The sequence below is a fragment of the Oncorhynchus clarkii genome, chromosome 21 (genome assembly GCF_045791955.1).
Source record: "Oncorhynchus clarkii lewisi isolate Uvic-CL-2024 chromosome 21, UVic_Ocla_1.0, whole genome shotgun sequence".
NCBI classification, from domain to species: Eukaryota; Metazoa; Chordata; class Actinopteri; order Salmoniformes; family Salmonidae; genus Oncorhynchus; species Oncorhynchus clarkii.
The window spans coordinates 19,807,640-19,833,164 of NC_092167.1; the positions used below are offsets into that span (position 1 = coordinate 19,807,640).

Sequence of the window (25,525 nt, forward strand, 5' to 3'; positions counted from 1 at the left end):
TCCACCTGTGTTTTGTGGATGTTTATTTTCTGTTCTGTGTTTTGTTGCACCGTTCAGGAATGTTCGTTTGTCGTGTATTGTTTTGGTTTCATTATTCATTCTTTATTAAATTACAATGAATACTTACCACGCTGCACCTTGGTCCTCTCTTTCTAACGACGACAACCGTTACAGGTATATTAAATTGATTGGACATGATTTGGAAAGGAACCTGTCTATATAAGGTCCCACTGTTGACAATGCATGTCAGAGCAAAAACCAAGCCATGAGGTCAAAGGAATTGTACGTAGAGCTCCGAGACAGGATTGTATTGAGGCACAGATCTGGGGATAGGTACTAAAACATTTATGCAGCTTTGAAGGTCCTCAAGAACACAGTGGCATCCATCATTCTTAAATAGAAGAAGTTTGGAACCACCAAGATTCTTCCTAGAGCTGGCCGCCCTGCCAAACTGAGCAGTTGGGGAGAAGGGCCTTGTTCAGGGGGGTTACCAAGAATCCAATGGTCACTGTGACAGCGCTCCAAAGTTCCTCTGTAGAGATGAAAGAACCTTCCATAAGGACAACCATCTTTGCAGCACTCCAGATCAATGCCACTCCTCAGTTAAAGGCACATGACAGCCCACTTGGAGTTTGCCAAAAGGCACCTTAAGACTCTCAGACCTTGAGAAACAAGATCCTCTGGTCTGATGAAATCAAGATTGAACTCTTTGGCCTGAATGCCAAGCGTCATGTCTGGAGGAAACCTGGCATCATCCCTACGGTGGCAGCATCATGCATTAATGCAAATTAATTACTTAAAAATCATACAATGTGATTTACTGGATTTTTGTTTTAAATTCCGTCTCTCACAGTTGAAGTGTACCTATGATTAAAAAAATTACAGACCTCTACATGCTTTGTAAGTAGGAAAACCTGCAAAATCGGCAGTGTATCAAATACTTGTTCTCCCCACTGTATATATATATACATTTGCAAACATCTCTAAAAAACAGTTTTTGCTTTGTCATTATGGGGTATTGTGTGTAGATATATGGGGGGACAATTTAATCATTTTCTGCTGTAATGTAACAAAATGTGGAAAAAGTCAAGGGGTCTGAACACTTTCTGAATGCACTGTACACGTGACGGATGGGAACAATAATGAACATTATGTTATGTACATTATGTTGCAATCTTCAATTGGCACCTCTCTCCTATAATAAGGCTTGGAAAAGTATTACTGTGCTTACCCTGAGAACATCTAGATATAAAGTATTTTCAATGTCCAGAAAATATGTATTTTCACCTTTCATTTAGCACCTAAAATGCACCTGATTTCAATGTACGGAAAATGCTTATTTTCTTATTTAATTCAAGCACCTAAATTGCACCTAATGTCAACATCTGGAAAATACGCTTTACAACTTCATTTTGCTAAACATTTGTTGACAAAAAAAGTTCACAATGGACCAGAATGCTAAGAATGACATCTCAACCAAATTCATCACACAAAAATGTAGGCTATTACATAACTGAATGAGTAAAAACGGTGTCTAAAGAACTTTAAAAGTGCCCTGCAATACACGAATGTGTAAAAAGTCTCACTTTATTACCTGGTTAATCCCAACATATATCAAAAGAATGGGGGATATTTTGAGTCCTTTCTAAATAGTTTTTACGCTAGTCTCTAAGTGTTTGTTTGAGCAAACGGCCTCCTTTTCGCCAAGATTAACATTTCATATGATCTTTCCTGACAGAGGATTTTCTTTCAGAGGCCCCTTGAAGGATAACCAAAAAAGGACATTCTGCAAGTGAGTTTTGGCTGCTTCGATTTTTTTGTGGTATTACTTTCAATGTCGGCATTTATTTCTTCACTTTTTTTACGAAATGATGGACTGAGTTTTTGACTTTTGACATTTTTTTTTCACTGACAAATTTGGCCAGAATGAATTTTTAAATACATAGGCTTGGTAGCTCTTGGACCAGACTACGGACAATGCATAGGGCTCTCCAGCGGTAAACATTATGAGAGATGTGTGCGATTATGTTTTGAAGGGAGGGGCTTACGCTTTGTAGTAGCCTATTATTGAATACTGTGGAGCAGACCGATCCGAAGGCCAGTCTCTTTACATTGACTGGCCTGCTTCGTGGTTGTTTGCTACCCAGGTGAATCAACAATAATTTACTTTGTGAACTCAATAGGTAAGTTTTGCGCCTCAGAAATGGTTTGTGTTGTTTATCCAACTTGGTGAAATTTGTGTAGCGCGCACGAACGTAGTGCTTATGTTTACAACTTGTGCAATGCTCTTTTGGGGCTACGCAATGCTGCAATTTATTATGTCATTTTAAAATGATAGATTTTTACAGCAAACTGCACACCAGCAGATTCCTAATAACTTTTTCAAAACCTAAATTTAAACTATAAAGAATTAAAGAGTTCATGTAGATTATTTGTGCATGGCAATGAAATGTGGTTGTTATCGAGTATAATATGTTTCATTATATGGCAAATCACTTTACAAAACCTATTACCGATCTGGATGTGAATTCTGGAATGTCCCCTCAGTCCCTACCCGCCCCATGCCATAGATTCTTATCAGACAAATATGAGGAGGCAGTCTCCAAACTCATGGAGAGGGATGGGAGACAGATCTCCATTATAATAGACAATACATAGGCTGCATATTAATTGACAATTTCAGGTAATGTGGCATGTTATGATTTAATTATGCTTTTGATTGGTATTTGCCAGTGGGCTAACTTTAGGATGAATTACACCTATTTAAATAATTACGTTATGAATGCATTAGTTTTAACTGAATAATACCTCAATGAAAAACAAAAAAAACAACATCCTCCTTTACACAAAATAAAGAATTTTCCACTTAAAAGCACTTTCCTTTCATTTTCTGTCTACCCAAAATACATCCCAAAATATTTGTGGGGAGCCTTTGCCAGCACTGGACAGTCTCCAACAGCAAACTATGGCCTTAGCGCTGTGGTGTGGGATTTTACTGTCTCTTGTAGACAAATACTAGCTGTCTTCAATTGCCTGAGCCAAGGGATGTCATGAAAGCAAAGGATCCATCAGGTCAGGTCCTCTCCACTGGGGGTCTAAATTTAAGCCTTGGCCCTCATCAGGGGTAGGCTTAACCATCTGCACTGGGTTGGCTAGAATCCTTATCCCTGTGTAGATCTAGCTGATGCTACACAGCACCAGTTGAGCCCAGTTAAACCATGATTAATCTGAGTAATCAACTTGATATCTAAGTTTATCAAAGCAGCAGGAAACGCTGATGTTATAACTGGCTGTAGAAGGCCACTCACTGATTCAACACTGTCCAAACAGTGTGTGGTATTCCAAGAACCTTGTGTCTCTCTCTCTCTCTCTCTCTCTCTCTCTCTCTCTCTCTCATCTGACCACATTGTGGTACAGTAAACCATTGCAGTGAGATGCAATAACTCCAAATGAATCCATCCAAATAGTTTGAAGGAATCATGTCCTGTGCAATCCCACCATCACTTGCGCCAACCACCTCTTTTTCTTAATTTTTTTTTAACGTAGTTTATCTCAGCCTTCCGTTTGATCTCAGGTTGATTACAAAGCAGTTGCTGTGAAGTGAGTGAACGGTAGAAAAGGGGGGTTCGGGGGCTATGGAGCTGTAGAATTCTCCAAGCTAGACAGCACAGTAATTGTCCATGAAGCTGTATCTGATAACACTGCGGTGTTTGGAAAATATGAGGGGAATGCCTTATAAGGAACAGATTGAACCTGCTGACAGACGATTGGAATAGCCTTTGGAATGCATAACAGCCAGGCTTAGTTTTTTCGTCTCTTTCTGCCTCTTTTTTTTTTTTCCTCTTTCGGCTTCTTTTCTTTAGCGTATAAAGAGCCTGGGTAATGCGCTGTGCTGTGTGGAGAGAGAGAGAGGGAAGGGGGGTCTGAAGGTAATTCTGCACAGTGATAACAAGGGTTTGGCATGGGCTAGGGCCCGGGCAGGATGTAGGGAACACTGCCCTGGGTTTCCGGAGCCTGGTTTGCCCTGTGTAGTACAGGCTCTCGTTACTCTGCTCTCTCTGCCCTTCATTTACAGACTGTTTCAGGATCAGTTCTTCCATAACCTTAATCATTACTCAAAAAGACGTAAAGATGGCTTCAGACCAGTGGTGAAGGGAGGAGAATACACCCTCAAGGACCAGAGAAGGGAGTTTAGGCCTAGTTGGCCAAAGGTTGGAACTTTGGGATGGGACTTGGACATAGACATGAGGCTTCACCCTGGAGCGTGCGATAGATTGTGGCCAAAGGCAGGGCTTAAATGCAGCCTTTAGATTCACAAACAATATAGTAGATCCCCTTAACTGTACTAGATAACTTTTCATTGCTCTCTGACTGACCTGAGCTACTTGTGTTCAAGGTCCCTGCAGGTGTGAAAACACACATTCTACTCTGGAATCAATACCACTGTCTTCAGGGTTGAGAAGCTGATGAAGTTATTGAGGACGATGTGAATCCAGGCCCTCTCTCGTTCAAGGAGTGCCTGGAGACACTGTGGTTATGAGAAAAAAGCTATTTGTTAGACACAGTTAGTATTTGAGAGAAGGCTAGTTGAATCATAATGTCTTTTAAAGGTGGCGTCCTCTTAGGATTCATGAGAAATATCTCAGTTTTCTCCCCCTGTGTGTCTCTCTGTTTACAAAGGCAGCACAATTTTGACCAATCACATCAAATCTTTTCATATCAGATATTTTTCAGAGCTGATCTGATTGGCCAAAAGACCAATTAGAGAAAAAAAGATCAGAATTGGGCTGCCTGTGTAAATGCAGACCCAGAGTTCTGCAGTGCCTCTGTGGTGCGAGGCAGAGCTTTAATCCACTGCAGTATTCAGTTCCAGAAGTTCTTAATATCTCTGCTGCAGCCTGCAAGCCTACAGTTACTATTACCACGACTGAGAGAGGCTGCCAACTAAACTGAAGTACGAAAAAGTTAACTCGCATCGGAAATTGTGTAACACAAACTATTCGTTTGTTTGTTTTTGCTATTACCATTGAAATATATTCAATTTATGTTTGTCAAATGTTCTGCAAGGAGTTCAAAATGATTACATGTTGACATGTAAATCCAATCATACACAGGCTTCTTAGAGTTCGCCAGAGCCTATTTTCTGGTTTGTCTTATTATGGACAACTTAAAGTCAGTTTATTGCCACTTGGGTTGATTTTATGCAGATTTTCCGCCTCAAGATATATTTGTGGGATCGAGGAGCCATCTTTATATGCTGTCAGTTACACGACAAAGATGTCCCTTCTTCATTTTTGATCGAAAGAGTCGGCATCGTCAATGTCTCCAAGGGAGAAATCGAATTGGAGCACACAAAGCTCAAATTTGTGTTCTCGTGGAGCGTTCAGTTCATTTGAAGTGGAGGATGATTGACATGGAACTCAACCTCAAGTGATTCTGCCCTGGACTCTGGCCACAGCATACTCACTGTTATTTATTTTCAGCTTTGATAGCATGTAATTTGAATGCACCCTATCCAGAACCACACAGTAAGTTGTATAATATGGTAAAGTTGGAGCACATTTGGAAAATTTGAGGGGAAAAAAAGGAATCTGCTTAACTCTTAACTGGTGACGATCAAAATAAATGGGTCAAATGCGGCATTCCTAATTTGTGAAGTAAGAGCGGCCAGCTGAAACTGAAACTCTAGATTTAGTTTATTTAGGACCCAGCAAATATGCAATAAGTGGCTTACAGATGTTTTGTTAGTAATATATAAATCAAAAAAATTCCTCTCTCCTTTTGAATCTTTCCTCTCATGGCATGACATCCTCTCTGTAATTCAACTTTATATTCTGTTTGTTGTTCTTCATTACCCAGCCAGGTTGCAATGGAAAGGTTCTGCATTGCTTTAGAACCCGTGCCAAACCAGGCTCGTATGTCTCCTCAGTCCTTGGTATGGAGAGTCTGGCAGTAGTAGAACTCTTCTGGGGAACGAAGAGTCTGGATTTCTCCCTGGTGACGAAGAAGAACGCTGACACTCGTTCTTTTTGCTGTGGCTCAGATTAGAAGGCCTTTTAGATCAAACCTCTCCCACATTTCTTAGACTTTGAAGTGCTATCATTCAAGTCCAGATTCCCTAATTGGTAGCATTGCAGACTGTGTTGATAATTGGCACATTTACCCATAGAATGCCAGTTGGCAGGCAGCGAGGCCTCCAGAACTCCACCAGCTGTATAAGGATATTTTCACATCCAACTCACTCACAACACAACAAACTCTCTTTTTAGAAGATGGGCGATGGTACAGGATCCCTTGGCTTACTCAACCCAAGTCTTATAAGGTAAAATGACATTTTTCACCCCAAGGTATAAACCTCAAGGCTGGGGGTTATCGTGGGAGCGTGAGTTCAGTTCACTACCCCGATTCTCATACACTACTACTTATGTCATCCTCTAAAGATGTGTTATGTTCAGCTCCCAAAACGGCGACGGGGCTGAAAGTGTGTAACATTGTTGAGCAGGCCTTTTGCCCCGGGGCTTCTTTCCTCATCTGATAAAACAAGCACAGGAAATGTCTCTGCGAGCTGATTTGCTCTGTGTTTTCGTCTTCCCATAGGGACCACAGACATGCCTAGTGCTTCGACAAGTCCACCGGCACTAAGTTTCTTCACGACCCCCCCCCCCCTTTACAGCCTGCTAACATTCCTCCTTCTCTCCTCCCTCCTCCTCTCTCTCCTCAGCCACCAAAACTAAACAAACATAGCTGATCAAGGCTTTCATCACCTTTTTTAAAAGTCCCATATTGTAGGTTCCTGTGGGAATTAAAGGTCATATAGGTAAAATAGTGAGGTAAATCCCAACAGTGTGTGTGAAAGATGCTATTGAGTGGAGGACCAGTGAGGTCATGTGTTTGGAGATGGAGAGAGAGTCTATGAATAGCGACACAGGTATGAGGGAACAGATGTGTGTGTGTGTGTGTGCACTTAAAAAAATAAAACACCCTCAAATCTAGTTGTTTCAACTAATTATTATTAAATAACTGGTTCCACAGCATTTTATTTTTGTTTACTCAACTTTTCGGTCAAAGTGTTACCTGAACTTAACATTTTTAGTTGGCCCAACATTAGAAAATGTTGAACTTAAAATGATGTCTTTGCTCAATTTGTCTCATATACTCTTTCAACCAGATTGACACATGATTGCGTTATGCACGTTCATTTATACAGTAATTAGTATTCAACATGTCCTCACCTGGGACACAGGCACACACACACACACACACACACACACATCTGTTCCCTCATACCCGTGCTGTTATTCATAGATTCTCTCTCCATCTCCAAACACATGACCTCACTGGTTAAGGTTTGGCACGGGGTAGGCCGCCATTGTAAATAAGAATTTGACTGACTTGCCTAGTTAAATAAAAAATGTGAACTCACAATCTCTTGGTTCATGGCAGTACGAGCTTCCTGCTATGCCACCATGTCTGTGTTAATTATCAGTTAATCTGACTATTCTCTCATTATTGATTTGACTGACTTATTTAAGCAATGTTTGTTTTTTTTGTAAGGTTGTTGGTGGGCCATTTTACTTTGTTTTAATGTTATTCCTTAATCACTATGATAAATGAAATAGTTTTTCTTGAGTGTACTTTTAACAGATCTGAGGTTTACTTTTAAGTCCAATGTGTAGCAATACAGGTGAAATCAGTTATTGACACAGACATGGTGGCGTAGCTGGAAGATTAGAACACTGTGAACTGAGTAGTTGTGAGTTCAAATCCCAAGTGAGGAAATGTTGAATATTAATTATTGTATAAATGAACATGCTCAATGTGTATCGGAAATGTTGTATGTTAACAGCAGTGTGTGTAACTAGTTCCACAGCCCAAAAAATAATTTCTAGTTGAATGAACATTTTAGCAAACGCATCATTTTATGTGTTGGAACCAGCTACTTAATAATAATTAGTTTGTACGTGCGTGTGTGGAACTGTATGGATGGTAGAGGTGGTGAGAGCAAAGGGGAGTGTGGTGGTTTCATGGTGAATGCTGGCTCTCATGGGACAGAGCAGATGGAGGAATCAGGCTCTTGGGTAACAAGGGGATTTTACCATTCATATACAGCCATTGGATTTACCTCCGGCTCAGACACGCAAAGTGGTACCTTTTTTTAATTTGAGAGACTGGAGGATTTGCATCGAGTTCTCCGATTGACATCAATGGATGATTTGTGTGTCTGTGAAACCTCGAGTTATGCAGGCGTAGGGTTCTGGAGACAGGATTCTGCACTTTATTGCTGACTCTACGTACAGTGAGTGCACACGAGAGATGAGGATGTTACTCATCTGTGTGTCACACACGTCTAGGCTCTGACGGGTATGACACAGGGTGCTGATGTGCTGCGCTAGTTGTAACACTACTGTACTTTGAGTAACACTTTATTGGGAGATCATCTAAGTCAGTATGACCTTTACCCTTTGAAACGAACTGATGTAACAAACTTTGTCGCTTCATTATGTTGATTGTGCTGCTTCAGTTCAAAAGACATGACTTTGGAACTACGGTATCAATACAGTTCGATCCTTCTGGCCTGTCTGGATCAGGGACAACGCTCCCTTGCACAGCACAGCAGCAATCCGAAGCGATGACGGCTGCCATTTTTCTTCCTGTTGGAGCCAAATGTTATGTTTTTAAAGGTGCAGACCTTCAAATTGTCTCCAGTAATGTTACCCACCTGAATTAGCCAGCCCGGTCTGGGGTCTGTGTTCTGGATGGTATTAGGAGCAGTAGTAATTGTTTAAGAGTGCATTTATTGAGTGTACTCTCTCCCTTGTAATCAGAAGCATATTCCGGCATTGACATATAAGCCTCTGAGGGTTGCTCAGGAATGTATTACAAGCAACGAGAGGAGCGGCGCAGCGAGCAGATCTCCCCTTCCATTTCTTTTCCACTCCACATGTCATTGCTTCCATACAGAGGAAGGCAATGAAATCTGATTAAAGCTGGAGATCAAATCATCAAATGGCTGACATGGAGGATCCATCCCCAATATATCAGTTATTGTGTGTGTGTGTGTGTGTGTGTGTGTGTGTGTGTGTGCGTGCATTACTGTGTGTTGTGTTTCTCTCTCTCTTTCTCCTGGCATCTAATAATGCCAAAGACTTCTCCCCCACTTCAGAGAAAGGGGAATGTAAGTATCCCCCTCATCCACATACAGTACTGTGCGAGACCCGAGCCCAGCTTGAATTTGTTAGTTTGGAATCATTTCAGTATCGGGTAATTCATAAATTCACTTCACTGTTGGGTAACATGGAGCTGGCAGGTGGACTGCCTCAGTCCTAAATGGTACCCTATTCCCTTAATAGTGCACTACTTTGGACCAGGGCCCCATAGGGCTCTGGTCAAAAGTAGCGCACTATAGAGGAAATGGGGTGCCACTTGGGACGTAACCACTGCCTTTTGAAAGGGGTTTTAATCAGAGCTCCTCTGCAGGCAGAAAGGCTGGCAAACGAGAATGTCTTACCTCATAAGAGACCTGCTCAAGGTGATTGGGAGAAACCATCAGTCATGTTATTGTTAAACAGCCCAGGTCTAGGGCAATGGTTCTGGTGCTAAGGTGCTAGCCAAAACTCTGCTAAGAAGGGACAGATTCAGATTCATGCTGGGTTTCAACTCTCCTGCGTACACTTGTAGGAAGATAGCTGATTAATTGATTCAAGTATAGTGAAGTAGTTTTATTACTATTGAAAATAAACCCTTCTACCTAACAGGCCGGCCATCTTGAGTTAAAGATAAATTGATGAGTAGGCCTAATTATTTAATGGAACAAGACCCAATATGTAGCATCAATAGTCTGACAGACTGAGAAAACCGGCTAACAAATTGAAATGCAAAAAGCAGTGGCAGTCAGTCAATTCCACACATGCCAAGATGAGGACACTATGTCAACAAAACAACAGCTCTTAACAAGCAACTCGCTAACAAGTGTGATGCTAGGCTACCCAAAGACAATGGAGCAAATCTGCTAGGCCCCGCTGCTTATTTACGCAATGCACGGTTAGACTAAGTGAAGTAAGCACGCTCATTAATGGAGCGTGAGCGCTTCTTAATTACAGGCCTGTTAGCACTAATTCAATTTATTTATTTTTTTACCTTTATTTAACTAGGCAAGTCAGTTAAGAACAAATTCGTATTTTCAATGACAGCCTAGGAACAGTGGGTGTGTTCAGGGGCAGAACGACAGATTTGTACCTTGTCAGCTCGGGGGTTTGAACTTGCAACCTTCCCGTTACTAGTCCAACACTCTAACCACTAGGCTAGCCTGCCGCCCCAATGGCTCTCCTCTCGTCAGACAAATGCAGACAGGTCTTCCTGAGGAGGAGCATTCTGCTAGCTAGCTAAGACAAGACAAGGCTAACTCTGTCTGAGTGAGATGGGTTGAATAGATTGAACACATGCGATTGGGTGGGTGGAGGTTTCGGGAGAGGAGTGTGGTGGAGGGGATGGAAGAGGGAAGGGGTGTGGGTGTATGACGTTGGGTGAGATGGGAGTAGATTAAATGATTGGTTTGGTGGATGGGTGTGAGGTAGTTGAGTAGTGTAGAGGGTTTGGATGAGGAGGGTAGAAGGGGGTGTGGTTGATGGGGTTGGAGATTTGGGATGGATAGGGTTAGGTACTAGGGGTGAGGGTTAGAAGAGAGAGGGGTGTTGGGGGTGACAAGCTGGCAGGCCTCATTAAGCCCTGCTTTAATGAACCCAGCAGCTGAGTAACAAAACACAGGAAAAAGTAGAACAATGATGGCTTGTTAGGGGGAGGCCTGTGTCTATGTCTGCCCCGGGTTGGCAGATTCTCTAGGACAGAGGAGAGGATGTCTGACTGGTCTGGGCTCTGAAGCTCTGTGCCACCCGTTTACTATGACAGACATCTGGGGGACCACCTTGGATAATAAGCAGCCATTAGTTCAGGTTAAAGTTAATGACCAGTAATAGTACACCACCCCTGCCTGGCCCAGGGTTTGAGCCCATCCGAAATTAAATACCAGTCACTCAGGTTCAATACATAAACAGAGGGAACCGACTAGAAGTGAATAAGGTTGTGTGTGTGTGTGTGTGTGTGTGTGTGTGTGTGGCTCAGGTGGATGGGTATCATGTGAAAAGGAGATGGTTTTCCTTCTGAGCAGATTACTAGCAGAAAAGAAACCGGGGGGGGGGGGGGGCAGATTTGTTCCCATTATACTTACGTTTACAGAGTCATCTCATTTCCAGTTCTGCCATTAGCTAAAACTGAACGAACCCCTATAAAGCGAACCTGAGCACTCTCCTGAACCGACTACTTCATTATTTACAATTTCATGGTTGTCTGAGATGTGTTATTCTAATAGATTTAGGAATTAGATGGTTTAAATAACATGCATTAACCTATAAAGCTGAATTTTTATCCTTCGTTTGGCAGTAAATGTCACCTCGTGTTGAAAGAGAGGAGTAGTCTTCTTACCGAGAGTTGTGTCAGTGACGTAGCTTTAGTAGGCACGTAAAAAATACTTTATAGTGTGAAATTGTATATCTGAGGCAACGCGCCATTTTACAAAAATACTTAAGGCACTCACGAGAACTAACCATGAGGCTTCCAAGACTGGACAAGACAGAGAGAGATAAAAAATTTAAAAAAAGAGTAGTGGGAGAGAGCGAGAGGAGACAGAGAGCGAGAGAAACAGAGAGAGGGGCAGATGGAGAAAGAAAGATAGAAGGGAGAGCGAGAGACTGGGATAGTAAGAGAAAGAGTGAAGGAGGAAGAGAAAGAGACAGGGTGAGTGCTTTGTTATGTCTCCTAGAGCTCTAGTGTTTCCTGGAATGCCTGGCAGCAGAGTCAGAAGTCAGAGCCACGGGGAGAAGAAGAGAAGGGAACGGCCTTCTGTCCTGACAGACAAGCACCGCTGAGTTGACATAATTTAACACACTGCCAACGCTCAAGATGTTTCACTGACAAAAAATGGCTATGCTACTGAGATCTATTGAGATTTTGTTTTGTTTGCGTGTGGAGGTTGCGCGCGGATGGGGCCCATTGACAGATAGGACTAGGAGAAGATATATATATATATATATATATATATATATATATATATACATATCAACAACATAAAGCACATACCTGTGCTTTATGGAGATCAATGGCTTCTGGCCCCCACTAGCGCCTCGGGGGGGCACACAGAGTTGCAACCCCTCCCAGACAGACCGCTGGCCCTCTGCGACGCTAATAATAGCATCCAGCAGAAATATGCACAGAAACGAGATCACCTATAGTGCAGCCTAGCTTCCTGGATAGGAGAACACTGAGGCACAAGAAGGGTTGTCTCCTCTCTCCACTCAGACAGGAATGTTTGGTCTTGAGGAGCTGAACCTCACCACTATCGATTCCAATGATATCACACTCTCCTTACGCTGAGCTAGCTGCAGGCTCAGAGTCTGAAGAAGAGCAATATTTACACTAGAGGCAAACACACTGTATAGACGTTCATATTTATTTCACACAGACAGACCTAGACATTGCACCGTAAGCAAGGCATCTCTAGAACACCAAGAGGGTTGGAATAGGAGACTCCTGGTTTCTGTCTAAGATGGCGGTGTTGTTGATATGGCTCTTCAAACTGAAGTGGATGGTTTAGAATGGCCCAGTTCCCTGACGGATATCTCACCAAGGGATTTGGTTGTGGTGGTGGGAAGTAGACTTGACTAGAGGACAGCTTCGTTACATCCATCACATCACAGTTAAGACCATGGTTTTTAGCAGTGCAATGACAACCTCAACAGATAGGAGTTTACGGAAGAGAGGAGCTTGACTGATAAATTAGCCCTTGTCTCTGGTCACAGTTTCCACTCCCATTCCCATTCATCAGTCTGCACTGCTACTGAACACATCTCTTTGTGTTACACCTTGCCTTTAGCCCCAATGCAGTGACTCCCCCCCCCCCCCCCCCCCCCCCCCCCATACAGATGTCAGATGTGCTCAGGCCTGCTGAGTGACGCTTGGATGCAAAGAGCAACAGACCTCGTCCTCCAAAAACAAAAACACCTCCGGCAGCCATCACAGCTAAAAGCTCCAAACTCCGTCACAACGAGCTCCATTATAAACAGTTATCCTGACAGTTATTTTTTTTAAACATATTTGTTCACTAAACAAACCTAAATGTTTTCCCAAGGGGTCTCGAAGTAGCCTAAATGCTGGACCTCTCCACCTTTCCCGTCCACTCAGAGTAATAGCCCTCGGTGAGGTCATCGTGCTAGAGCTAGAATCTTAATCTTCTCTCTCTCTATCTCCCACCCCTCTCCCTCTCTCTCTCTCTCTCTATCTTCTACCCCTCTCTCTCTCTCTCTCTCTCTCTCCCCTATCTTTCTCCTATCTCTTCCCAGGAATGCAACAGGCCCCTTATTTTGAAAGATCTCTTGTCACATAATACCCTTGAATATCCTTGCGCAACGCTTCAGGAAGCACATTCCGCAGCCTGATTTGCAGATTTGCGCGTGGCTAAACGATCGGATTGATGAAAATGTATGCTCTGAGGTAAAAACATGTAATTTTGAGGCAGTAATCATGGTACCAATTTTCTGTGGGGCAACACGGCCCCCTGGGTAGACACAGACAGAAAAAAAGGCGATACACAAACATCTGTCAGTGCCTGTGTCATGTTCTGAGCAGGCCTCACAAGCCTCTCCTGGTGTGTAAGTGGTTGCGCCATGGCTTCTTTGCGGCTCGTGCTGCTTGTATGTTTCCATGTAAGGCATGACAGGAAGGCATTTCTCCAACTGTGATACAGACCAGGCACATAAATCAGTCAGATGTTTTCATTCATCTTTTTTTTCCCCAGTAATTTTTTTTCTCTCGAAAGTATAGCCACATTTTCTTCCTCCTGGCAATCGAAGGGTCTCTCAATCTCCGCAAAACATAATTACGTTTTTTTATGGGGGAAACTTGTCAGAAATATTTTGGTGTACGATACTTGTTTTTTTTTTCTTTACAAGACACATCAGGAACTTCTCAGGGCTTTATGAGAAATACATTTGTATGTTCCAGAACATGTGTTCCAGGTGCCGTGACAGATACGGTGTCTGTCTGAGTCCGTTCCCCACTGCTCTGGGTCATAATAATTATGTGGAGAAAATTGGGCAGCTCAGCCCAGATCCCCTGAGACCCTTAAAGAGGCGGTGTTTTAAATATCTTGTTCTTGTCAAATCAAGAGGGGATTACAGCAGGAACACTGGTCTGTAGGCCTGGTGGCTGAGTGCCTGTCCTGTCTAGCTATATGATTCACTATATGATTCACTATGTATGTACCATATGGGAGATGGAATATGAATAGGGGCCCAAACTATAATAAGCTGCTTACCAGGGGACATTCTAGCCTCTATGGTCCCATACTGTATACTGTAGACAACTCTTGTGACGTTGTCATGCTATACATGTACTGTATAGGCCTGTGGTTCCCCGAACTTTTCTGAGTCGAGATCACTTTCTGAGTCATAATGAAGACCGAGATCTACGGCTCAGAATTATTTTAAAACCTTGACTTAAAAAAACGTAGGCCTATGCAACATTCAAAAAAGTTCTGTAGCAATGATGTCTGTAGTAGGCTATAGGCCCAATACATTATCGGTGCATATTGGCTAGGCTTGAATTGCCCTGCCAATGTTGTTCTTCTCAGACAGGTATATGATCTTGTTGTATTACTTGTGAGGCACAGCTCTGTGGGTATAAATAATGTGCTTTCTTTATTTTACTGGACTGATTGTGCCTGGATTTGTTGTTCAGTCTCAGCGGAGGGAGAGCATCTCGCAGTCGGACCGTCCCTCAGCTCCTGTCCCTCAGCTCTCGTCCCTCAGCTCTCGTCCCTCAGCTCTCGTCCCTCAGCTGTCATCCCTCAGCTAAGACTGACCAAATAGGGGCGACCGTACTCCAGCTGGCGGCGAAACTCGAGTCACATTGCATTATTTCTGCACCAACTCATGTTGTTACTCCTATGACCAGAGAAAGTGAAATATTCCTTGATTTAAAAAAAAGACACAAGCTGCTAATAATAATAATAACAACAACGCAAGCCTATAGATACACTTTGCTACTCATTCATTGAAGCTGCATTGCTGGTTGCAGCGCAAGTGGAGAAGCGCATTTTATGGCATATAGCAGTGTTTTAATAAAACGTGTTGACAGTGCTGCTGAGTATGAACTTAAACATGAACTCACTCAAAAAACGAAAGCTCTTTGCTGCATTCATTGACAGTCTCTCTCTAGTCATGGTTTTCGATGTTTTGAAATCACAGTATCAACCTACTTTGCTGTACGCTCAAGGAAGCTGCAGACAGACACATGATCTGAGCAATCCGATTGGCTAGCGGTAGGCCTATAGGTACGCTTGATTTGCTCTTTGGGCACGCAGATTTTGTACCTTCAGACACATGAAATGGGAACACTTCAACCTCCCCGGCATGCAGGGCAGCTGAAACAAGTCCACCTACTACCAACAGCGCGAGACAGAAAAATGTAGGAATGATTGGCTTTATCGTTATTCTTTTCTAGAAATGTTTAGCAATCGACTAGGAATGCCTCGGATCGACGGTTTGGTGGGACTGTTACTCACGCTTCACTATGTTATCATGCTCCATCTTGCTCATGCTCCATACATGAGTAAAGGCCCCTACTATGGGGCCTCTAGTGACACACAGGTCTATTTTGGTACAGGATGTGCTCCCGTCCCGAGTAGCCCCCAAACTGCAGACAGAGAGCAATACCAGAGTAGCAGATCCAGACCTTTTGGTTGTGCTGGCATCAGTAGTGCTTTGCTTTGAGTAAAACACATCATGTAGGTGTCAACACCCCAGCCTTGCTACACCCTGCTACTCTCTCTGGTCAGTGAACCTCAGATGAATGATCTGTCGAGGAGTGGTTCAGGGCCCGTTTGGAGGGTGTTTCTACTAAAAGACGGCAGGTGTCAAGATGGCGAGTTGTCACGAATGGGACGTGTCCCAAAATGGCGCCCTATTCCCTACATAGTGCACTACTTTGGAAGAAGTGCACTATATAGGTAATAGGGTGACATTTCGGACACAGACAGGATGAAGGAAGAGGAAGCTATTCTCCTGAAAAGGTGGGGTGAGAGAGTCATTCGTCAAAGTCCCCGGTCGTGAGTGAGTGTGTTTTCACTGAGTGAGTTTCCTGTCCACTAAATAGGATTCATTTAGTAACCCCCCCCCCAACCCCTTCTGTCAAACTGCTGTAGAGTGGCTTCATACCGCCGTCGGTATAGAAAGAATATGGAGACAGTTAGTGTACTGTATGTCCTAGTGGAATTACACGAGACAAAGGCTGTTGATATCCTGTGTCAAGAGCGCAGGTTGACAGAACCGTGCGATTTCCACTAGATAGGCCAGCTGCAAAGTCAAAATTGGCTATATTGTAAAAGTTCAGGATTTGTATTATTTTATTTTTGGTCTTAATTCAAGGTTAGCAGTGTGGTTAAGGTTATGGTTATGGTTAGATTTCAGATGAGATGGTATGACTTTGGCTGTGCCAGCTAGTGACCACAGAGCTGCCTCCAGAACAATATTCATGATGAAAACGCTAACCTGCGTCGAGCGTAGGCAGATATTTATTGAGTTGACCTTCTGGATATTTGGACTAGAGTCTTGATGTATTATTTCAAAGGTTACATGCTGACAGTTAAAACCACTCCATGTTGACTAAATACGAGAGAGAAAAAAAAGGCTAAGCGAGCTTCTTTATAGCTTTGTTCTACTGCTGAGTTTTGCGTTTTTCCTCTTGGCCAGACGTTTGGTTATCTTCTTTGATTGACAATAGTGGCAGGCATTTGCCAGAGACCAAATAGTCTGGTTGGCTGATAAACAAACGGTTTCTAACTGTAGCGCAGGGCTGAGACCCCTCGGATCGAGACTATGTTTAGCCACGAGGAATGTAACCTACGGTACAGTCCTTCCGGCTTTAGAGTGCAGAATGCAAGCACTTTCGCGAAAGAGGAAAAAGTATATTTTTCTAAACGTGAACAAAGAAAGGTTAGGTATTTTCAACTCCCTACTGGCTTAAAATGGAGTCAGCCTTCACCACAGGTTCACACACGCTTGCACCATAGAGATCGAGCCAGACAAAGATATAGAGTTGCACACAATGTGGTCCTCTTGTCTAGGGAAAGTCAGGCTAATAATATTCTGGGTTTACTTTGCTCTGTCCCAGAGATGCCACCAGAGAGACAGCATCATCCGTCATGTTGCTTAGAGATACAGCCAGCCCTAACCAAACCTGGGTCCAAATAGTATTTAAAATCGTTCAAATAGCTGAACTGTGCTTGATTGAGCTTGCCTGGGGCAGTGGAACCACTGTGGACTAGCCCCAAAAGTGCAAACCCCACCCCATCTGGCACGCCAGGCAGACTTCAAGCAAACACTCAACGTACTTCAACAATTCCCAATACTATTTGAACCCTGGCCCTTTTAACCCCGCTCTTTTGTGGTCAGTATGTTATGAGTGTGAGAGCTGCCTGTATCTCACTGCACAGCATGTTAGCTAGAAATATTTTTTTCTCTCCCAGTTATGTTACGGGAAAGGGAGCTTTTTTTTTCTTCCATATTTGGTCATATGGAGTACAGCCAGTAGCCTTTTGATGGTGTACAAAAAAAAAAAAATACATCCCTTTTTGGTGTGGGATTTGTTCTCCTTGGGCCGTGCTGCTCTGATACGGGCCGATTGTGAATCTGACGTTGAAAGTGCACCGTTAAGGCACGGCGCGAGCCTTTTAAAACACAACGAGGACAAGAGAAAAGGCCTCATCTCGTGTACTGAAGTTGCCGGTCGTTCTGAAACTAGCTGACATCTTTACAATGTCAGTTAGGGTTCACTGTATAAACTAATCCCAATGCAAATGACTCTCTTAAAACAGTGTTTATAGCAAGGTAATGTTTTACTGACATCCTCCTTTTGTCCACTCTTCTCCGCTGTTGGCAGTTATCTCATTTGGACTGAGTCTTGGGCTAGTAGTTGATGGTTCAACCCATGATGATGGGAATTAACTATGGTGTGGTGGGTGTATTGTCTTTGCTGACGTAGGAAGGCCTCTCTGGGGGGGGGGGGGTAAGAGGAGGTGTGTGTGTGTGGGACCAAACCAGAAGGGTCAAAATAGATGATTGCAATGACTGTTCTATTTAAAACACCAATAGAACATGCCATGCCGAAAGACCCAAGCTAATCACACTGGCATTGGGAAATGTATCAATGTTCCATCATGGGGCAGAATTTGTGATCTCTCATCAGAATGAAAGGCATTCGAGGGGCTTTTTTCCTTTCCTAAAAGGGTTATGTGACACTGAGTAATTTGACGAAAATGTTACGTCGCACACTGCGTTTAGTAACTGAGATGTCAAGCATATCAGGGAAAGAACCTTGTCTAGCACCACACTGATTGGACAGCAACATCAAGTAACACACTGGATCAGTTTGTGCCTGTGATGATTACAGTGTGTCTCAGTGATGGATTCTCAGCTGTGAGCTGTTACCGATAACCTTAGGCTATAGCTAGCAGTCAGTCAGAGTGTATTCATCACTGGGCAAGGAGATGTGTCAGGAATTGTGAACCATCGTCTGGGAATGCATGCCGGGGTCTCCTTATCCATCCCCAAGTGGAAACTCAAAGGCTTGGACCTCTTTTTTTTTCTTTTAACCCCAGTATTTTCCCCCTCGCTCCTCTCAATCTGGCGGCCAAAGTCGGCACAATAGCAATCTGTGGTGATTTGGGAGGGATTGTGTGTGATCATCAGACTAAGTCACTAATGATGGCCGGTCTTAAGAATTCAAGGATGCATGGCAGGCAGATTCTTACCCAGTCACTCACCCAGTTTAGTCAGCCCTTATACTGTCATTTCCAATTGGCTCTCAGCTCTCCACTATTCTTAGAGTAGTGCTTTAATTTGACGAATTATTCCGTGTTAGAGCTAACCGAAACTTCTCGCGGAATGAATTTCTTTTGGAGCGGATAGAGCCCTAACACATGAAGCAGATGGTATTGAGATCGAGCTGAACAAATCTGAGCTCAGGCGCTTTTGGCCACCTCATATCCTGCCCAAAGAAAGATGTGTCCCAGCTAAAGTCTTCTAGTCGGACACCACGAGATCTGTCCTCAGGTCAGCAGAGTTGGCTGACATTCCCTTGGCATCAGTATGTAGGGGAGGAAGTATGTGCAGTTGTACACAGATGCACACAGCCGTACACTCCTCCTCCTCACATTATCCCAGTGTTCACGATGAGCACGTAGTCAGCAGCTGGTCGGATCATGCCTTTGTGGTCCAACAGCAGTGTCTGTACCATGACAGACGAGGAGAGGGGGAGAAGGGGGAAAGAGAGAGAGAGAGAGAGAGAGAGGGGGATAGGGAGAGAGAGGCAACGAGAAAGAGAGTCAGAAATCATGGCCTCCCCCATGCCAAAAACTCCAGTGAATTTATGTGGCCACATCCTGGCGTGGTTCACAGCCTGGGCTGGGCCAGAGGCAGTAAATGTGTTAATGGACCCGAGGCGAGGCGGGGCCAGGGGCCCGACGTGTGAGATGAGAGGCAGATCACGCTGAACGGGACCAAGGGAGGACAACCTCTTCCAAACACATCATTACAGGTGGCGATGGACAGGACACACGCATGTTGGCTGGCCGCACAGAGACACTCACAGACCAAGACAGACACGTACACACACACACACACTCCCAGATGTTCTCAGAGATGGAACATTTCTCTGCCCTCTGCATTGCTATCCACATTTGGATACATACCCACACTCCTACAGGTATCCTTTTGGCGTTTGCTCAAACTCAAACTGCCCCTTGAGCACCTGCAAAGCATTAGTCAGTGAGTCAGTCAGTCTGCAGTCAGTCAGTCAGTCTGCATATGATATCTGCTACAGTTAAACTCTGCTCTGTTCCTCTCCTCTGTGTATGAGTAGACCGAGTGCAGGCTGTGTGACTCTGAGACAGTCCTGATGGCTCCTGTATACACACTGCTGGGTGGGAATGGGGAATCCTGACCTGTCACCTGACTGACAAGGAGTGACTATTACACTGTGCAGAGCTTAGTTTAGCTCGGGAGGGGACGATGCACAGTCTCATTACTGTACAGGCCATTAGCTGGTCTACTGCACCGTAACACAGACACAGACAGTCAACACACATACAAGTACACACAGACCTGAACTAAGACCTGAGTCTACTCCAGCAGGTCTGAGATCAGTGTAATATGATTTTGTCTCACCACCTAAGTGACACTATACCGGGATCAGGAGGCGACACACCTACAGTGTTGACAGAGCCCTGACTCCGAGTCAGCCAGTCAGACGGAGTTGAGGTGCTCGGTTGGGGTGACCTGACCCAGGTGAATGTCAAAGTCATAGTCTAGAATGATAGATTTCACTGTCTTGGCTCTCGCACCACGCTCATTGACAGAACTGGGCCTCGAAACAGAAACAGCCCTTTGATCACTAGGTTTCATTGGAACTCATTAAGTGAATAGCACCCTGGGGGGGAATGGCATGGAATGAAGTATTAATAGCTTTCTCCTTTTCCAAACAGATTTAAGACCCCCCTCCTCCTCAACGTGGAACAGGCCGAGGCTGGAGTGACTGACAGACTGACTGACTGGTGCTCAGATTCTCTCTCTCTCCAGGTGAGAGTGCGCCTCCCGTTTCCTCCCTCGGGCAGCTTCTCTCTCAGCCTTTCCCCCCTTCCTCCCTCCCTCCCTCCCTCCCTCCCTCCCTCCCTCCCTCCCCATCCCTGCTTGTCAGTGCCAGAGCCAGACATGATTCATGTCTCCAACCATAGGACAGGGAATCAGGGATACTGTTGTTGCTGCCGGAATCTGTCGCTCAGACAATGCATGCTATTGTCAGGAATTGAATGGAATGGTTAGATTATATTAGATTATATTATTATATTATGATAATCAGGAGGAGGATGAAGAGGAGGAGGATGATGAACTCAAGATGGTGATGATCAAGCTGATGAGGATGATTATAATGGCAGCGATTGTGATGAAGACCTTTATTGTACATGGCCGTGCCAGGCTCTCACAGTAGCCTATGGATAGACTGACAGTGAGTAAGAGTGACAGCAGCCTACCTCTCCACCCCACCTGAGAGGCCCAGACAGGGGCCAGAGCAAAGAGCGCATAGCTCACATTCCTCCAGCATCTCCTAATGAGTAGGCCCCAGCGAGAGAGAGGAGGTGAAGGATGCCTGGCCCTAGCCTCGCTCTCCCTTTCCCTCTCTGCGCCTGCCACACAATCCCTGGGTCTTGTGCCAGCCCAGCACTGACATGGCAGATACCTGGGATACCTTTATTTCTCCCAGCTCCCTCCCTCCAACCACACCTGGCCAACCCTCACACCTGGGTCACCATGGCAATGTGCACACTGCTTGCGCTTTACCTGCAGGTACAGGCAGAGCCAGGGAGCTGGGAGGGTGGGAGCCGGCCCACAATCCCCTCCTCTTCTTTTCTTCTCTTAAAGGGAAAATAACAGCATTCCTTGGGATGACAAAAGTAGAAGCCTTAGCCAGAGTCCCATAGCTTGAACATGTTTACTCTCATGTCCCCACTACAGTAAACTGTGCATATTGGTGCAGTTTATGGATATATTGGAATATAGTCTAAGTAGACCAAGTTTGTGTTGGCTTCAATGTTTTCTTCATTCATTCTTTCTGTCTGTCTTTCTTTCGTTCTGCCTCTTTTTCTCTGGAGTTAATTTTAGTCCCACGCTCAAGTCGCCCAGAACGGCTGCAGTCCAAATATTGTGTCTTTTAATCAGTTTTGGACTCGGGGCAATCTTTGGATAACATGGAGTAAAAGCTGCTGTTGTGTCCCAGTAGAACTCTCTCTCCCCTCTCGCTCTCCTTTTTTCTGTTTATCCGGCGAAGAAGTGTCAGGGGGTGTAAGTAATCTGCTGACAGGCCTGCCAATGTTAACGTTACACTTGACAACTTTTTTTTCTTCTCAACAACTTAAAGTGCTTCGTCCTCTGGAAGAATCTTCTGGAGTTGTTTTTAAAATGGCATGTGAATGAGTAACTTAAAGCTTCTTTCAAGACGTTGTGCTAACATCAGAATTTTAAAATGCAGCATTCCTCAAATAGTTTCCGAGGCGTACTCTTGAGGTGAATGTGTTTGTGCTAAAGTGGTGAAGACAAAGTTATTCGGCTGTGTGTCACAGCAATGACTCATGGGGAAAAAAAAGAGGCCTCTATGTTCTATGGACTCACAGAGCAAAACAGTACATCAACATTTCACTGCATATTAACATTGCAATGCCTCTAAGAATGAAATGGTGCCACATTCTCTTCCAGCTCTCTCCTTGTGAATAGAGGACACATTGTTTGGGTGGTGTTAACACAAACCTGTCCTAAAATGATAGGGGGAAATAAAGCTAGCGTTGTCTGGATAACATCAACGTGGCTTTTTAATATAATGTTCCTTAAGCGCTGGGTAGTGTCAGCCAGAGAGTTGCGGCAGAGCATTAATTTGACTGGTAAATGTTTCATTATTGCCATTGTAGCTCTGGAGCTGGCAGACAGAGAGGGAACGAGAGAGAAAAAAGTAATCGTTTTACAGTGGGGCGAGAGAGAGAGAGTTTACAGTGGGCAAGAGAGTAGAGTGAGCGTGGAAGAGAGAGAGAGAGAGAGACCTTAGTTCAGAGGGAGAGAGAGAGTGGAGAGTTTACAGTGGGCGAGAGAGCGAGATAGTTTACAGTGGGGAGAGAGAGTAGAGTGAGTGTGGAAGAGAGAGAGAGAGAGAGAGAGACCTTAGTTCAGAGGTAGAGAGAGAGAGAGCCCTTAATTTACAGTTGATAGAGAGGAGAGAGAGATAGTGAGTGGAGAGAGAGACCATAGTTAACAGTGAACAGGGAGAGGCAGGCTAAAAATCGGTTCTGGTACGCAACCCTCAGAGGGAAAGTCAGAAAGATGTAATTCCAGGAAGCTCCCTTTCTCTCTCTCCATTTTTCTGCTCTGTGTATGTTAGCTTTGACGGAATATGGGTGGTCCCCTCGAGGAATCGGTGCGACACTGACATCGCTCCATTTTATCGACGGCTATACTCTGGAATGCTCTGCACTCTCACAGGCAAACTCCAAAACCCTGTTGAATATAATATCAAATGATGATCTATGCCTAAATCGTCATTCTTAAATATTCCCCAAATCATAGTCATACTAATAGTGTGCTCTCAGCCCCAGTGCTGCTTTTAGGAAGTATGTGATTAAACTAACGCTGGTGATGGCTTTAGTGTTTTTGGTATTGCTCTCATTTTGTCTAATTACAGTTGTGCGAATTACCGAAATCCACGTGCCAATTTTCTTCCTCCCGCAAATGGCGTAAGTGTATCTAAACATGGAGAGCAAATTATTTCTGTGTTGGAAATAATCTGGCCCGAATCACACGGGCATCGCAGTTTGACTCTGATAGTCCTCTAGTTGAAATGAGAAGGAGGTGGGGTCTGTGAGAGGCGAGAGAAAGAGAGGGATGGAAAAAAATGGACAGAGGGACTAGCTCTTGGAGTGATGGGTTTTGTTTTAAAGCATACCTCCCCTGTCTTTGTGTTTCCTGTACACGCGCGTGTGGGTGTTGGAGACCCTTTTTGGTCCTCTCACTGTGTGAGCCTGCAGAGGGGCACAGAGCAGGAGACTACAGCATGATCGACAGCACAACTCGGGAAGCAAGCCTGAAGAACCCACCCTGCCTCTCTAAAACTGATCCCGGATCTGATCCTAGCCATCCACTGACAGCTCTCTAAACAAAACAGGAAAAGTTGTAGAGATTTGGGAAGGAGAGAGCAAGGGGTGGTGTGTGTGTGTGGGGGGGGGGGCGTAGAGTTGAAGAAGGGAAAGACAGCAACCGGGAGAAGGAGGAAGGGAGGGCGAGTGGGAGGGAGGGGAGGAGTAGAAGGTGGAAAGGAAAAGGCGTTTGCCTTTTCTGTTGACTGCTGAGGCCGGTGAAAGATTGTGCAGCAGCAGGAGCTCTTTGTGTTGTAGCCGTGCTGGGATAAAGCAGTGGGAGAGAGGCTGGAATGGTTTAAGAGGGAACACAGTACATTTAAAAGTCTAATCGTCACAACTGCTAAGGTAGAGTACTGTAGCCTTTCACTCAATGCACTTTGCTGTTCGCTGTAGCAGTAGGCTAGATTGGGGTTGTGTACAGTTGTGTTCTTGTAAGAGAAGAGCGTAGGTGGATGATGACAGGCTAAGGATCTTCTGGGTGGTCCTGCTCCTCTCCCCGGTCACGTACCCAGGGTATTTTTAGTGAAGAGCGTTAACATCCTACGCTAACATCTACTTCCTCCTCACACACTTTCTTCTCCTTTCTCCTCCTCCTTCATTCCTTCACTTTCTCCTTTTAAAAAAATGTTTTATAGTGAAATGTGACTGTGTGTTTGGCGTGGAGAGATATCAACGTTTTCACAGTACAGTACGGCTAGTATTGGTAGTGAATATCCCTGTATCGAGGTCTAGAGCAGAAAGACATCCGGGTCGTATTCACTACGCATCAAGCAGAAGAAAACAGAATGAAACAGGGAGGGACTACCTACCAATAAGAAATGCCTATTTTAGTTTTTCTGTTGCGTGCCCTAATGAATATGACCCAGCATAGGATACAGAGGTACCGGATGGTGGTAAACTCATATGTTCTTCCAAATCAAAGTTTATTTGTCACGTGCGCCGAATACAACAACCTTACAGTGAAATGCTTACTTACAAGCCCTAACCAACAGCGCAATTTTTAAGTAAAAAATAGGTATTAGGTAAACAATAGATAAGTAAAGAAATTTAAACTGTAAACTGACAGTGGAAATAACAGTAGCGAGGCTACAGTATATACAGGTGGTACCAGTACAGAGTCAATGTACGGAGGCCCCTGTTAGTTGGGCTAATTGAGGTAATATGTACATGTAGGTATAGTTAAAGTGACTATGCATAGATGATAGAGAGTAGCAGCTGCGTAAAAGAGGGGTTGGCGGGTGGCGGGATACAATGCAAATGGTCTGTGTAGCCATTTGATTACCTGTTCAGGAGTCTTATGGCTTGGGGATAAAAGCTGTTGAGTAGCCTTTTGGTCCTAGACTTGGTGCTACGGTACCGGTGGCCATGCGGTAGCAGAGAGAACAGACTATGACTGGGGTGGCTGGTGTCTTTGACCATTTTTAGGGCCTTCCTCTGATACAGCCTGGTGTAGAGGTCCTGGATGGCAGGCAGCTTAGCCCCAGTGATGTACGGAGCAGTACGTTCTACCCTCTGCAGTGCCTTGCTGTCGGAGGCCGAGGAATTGCCGTACCAGGCAGTGATGCAACCAGTCGGGATGCTCTCGATGGTGCAGCTGTATAACTTTTTGTGGATCTGAGGACCCATGCCAAATCTTTTCAGTCTCCTGAGGGGGAATAGGTTTTGTCGTGCCCTCTTCATGACTGTCTTGGTGTGTTTGGACCATTCTAGTTTGTTGGTGATGTGGACACCAAGGAACTTGAA

The 25,525-nt window shown here is 44.4% G+C and overlaps 1 protein-coding gene across 14 annotated transcripts in view; it reads left to right on the top strand.

Moving 5' to 3' along the window:
* The first annotated feature begins 1,878 nt into the window (after positions 1 to 1,878).
* Positions 1,879 to 25,525, top strand: part of LOC139378708 (non-muscle caldesmon-like) — a 55,243-nt gene continuing 31,596 nt past the window's right edge. For 6 of the 14 annotated variants that reach the window (XR_011628320.1, XR_011628319.1, XM_071121126.1 and 3 more), the window contains exons 1-2: positions 1,958 to 2,183; positions 20,591 to 20,684. The gene's annotated coding sequence lies outside the window, so the exon portion shown is untranslated. Of the gene's footprint in view, positions 2,184 to 20,590; positions 20,685 to 23,657; positions 24,128 to 25,525 lie in introns of those variants that run through there. The other 8 variants (XR_011628321.1, XM_071121132.1, XM_071121134.1 and 5 more) reach the window with 4 other exon arrangements.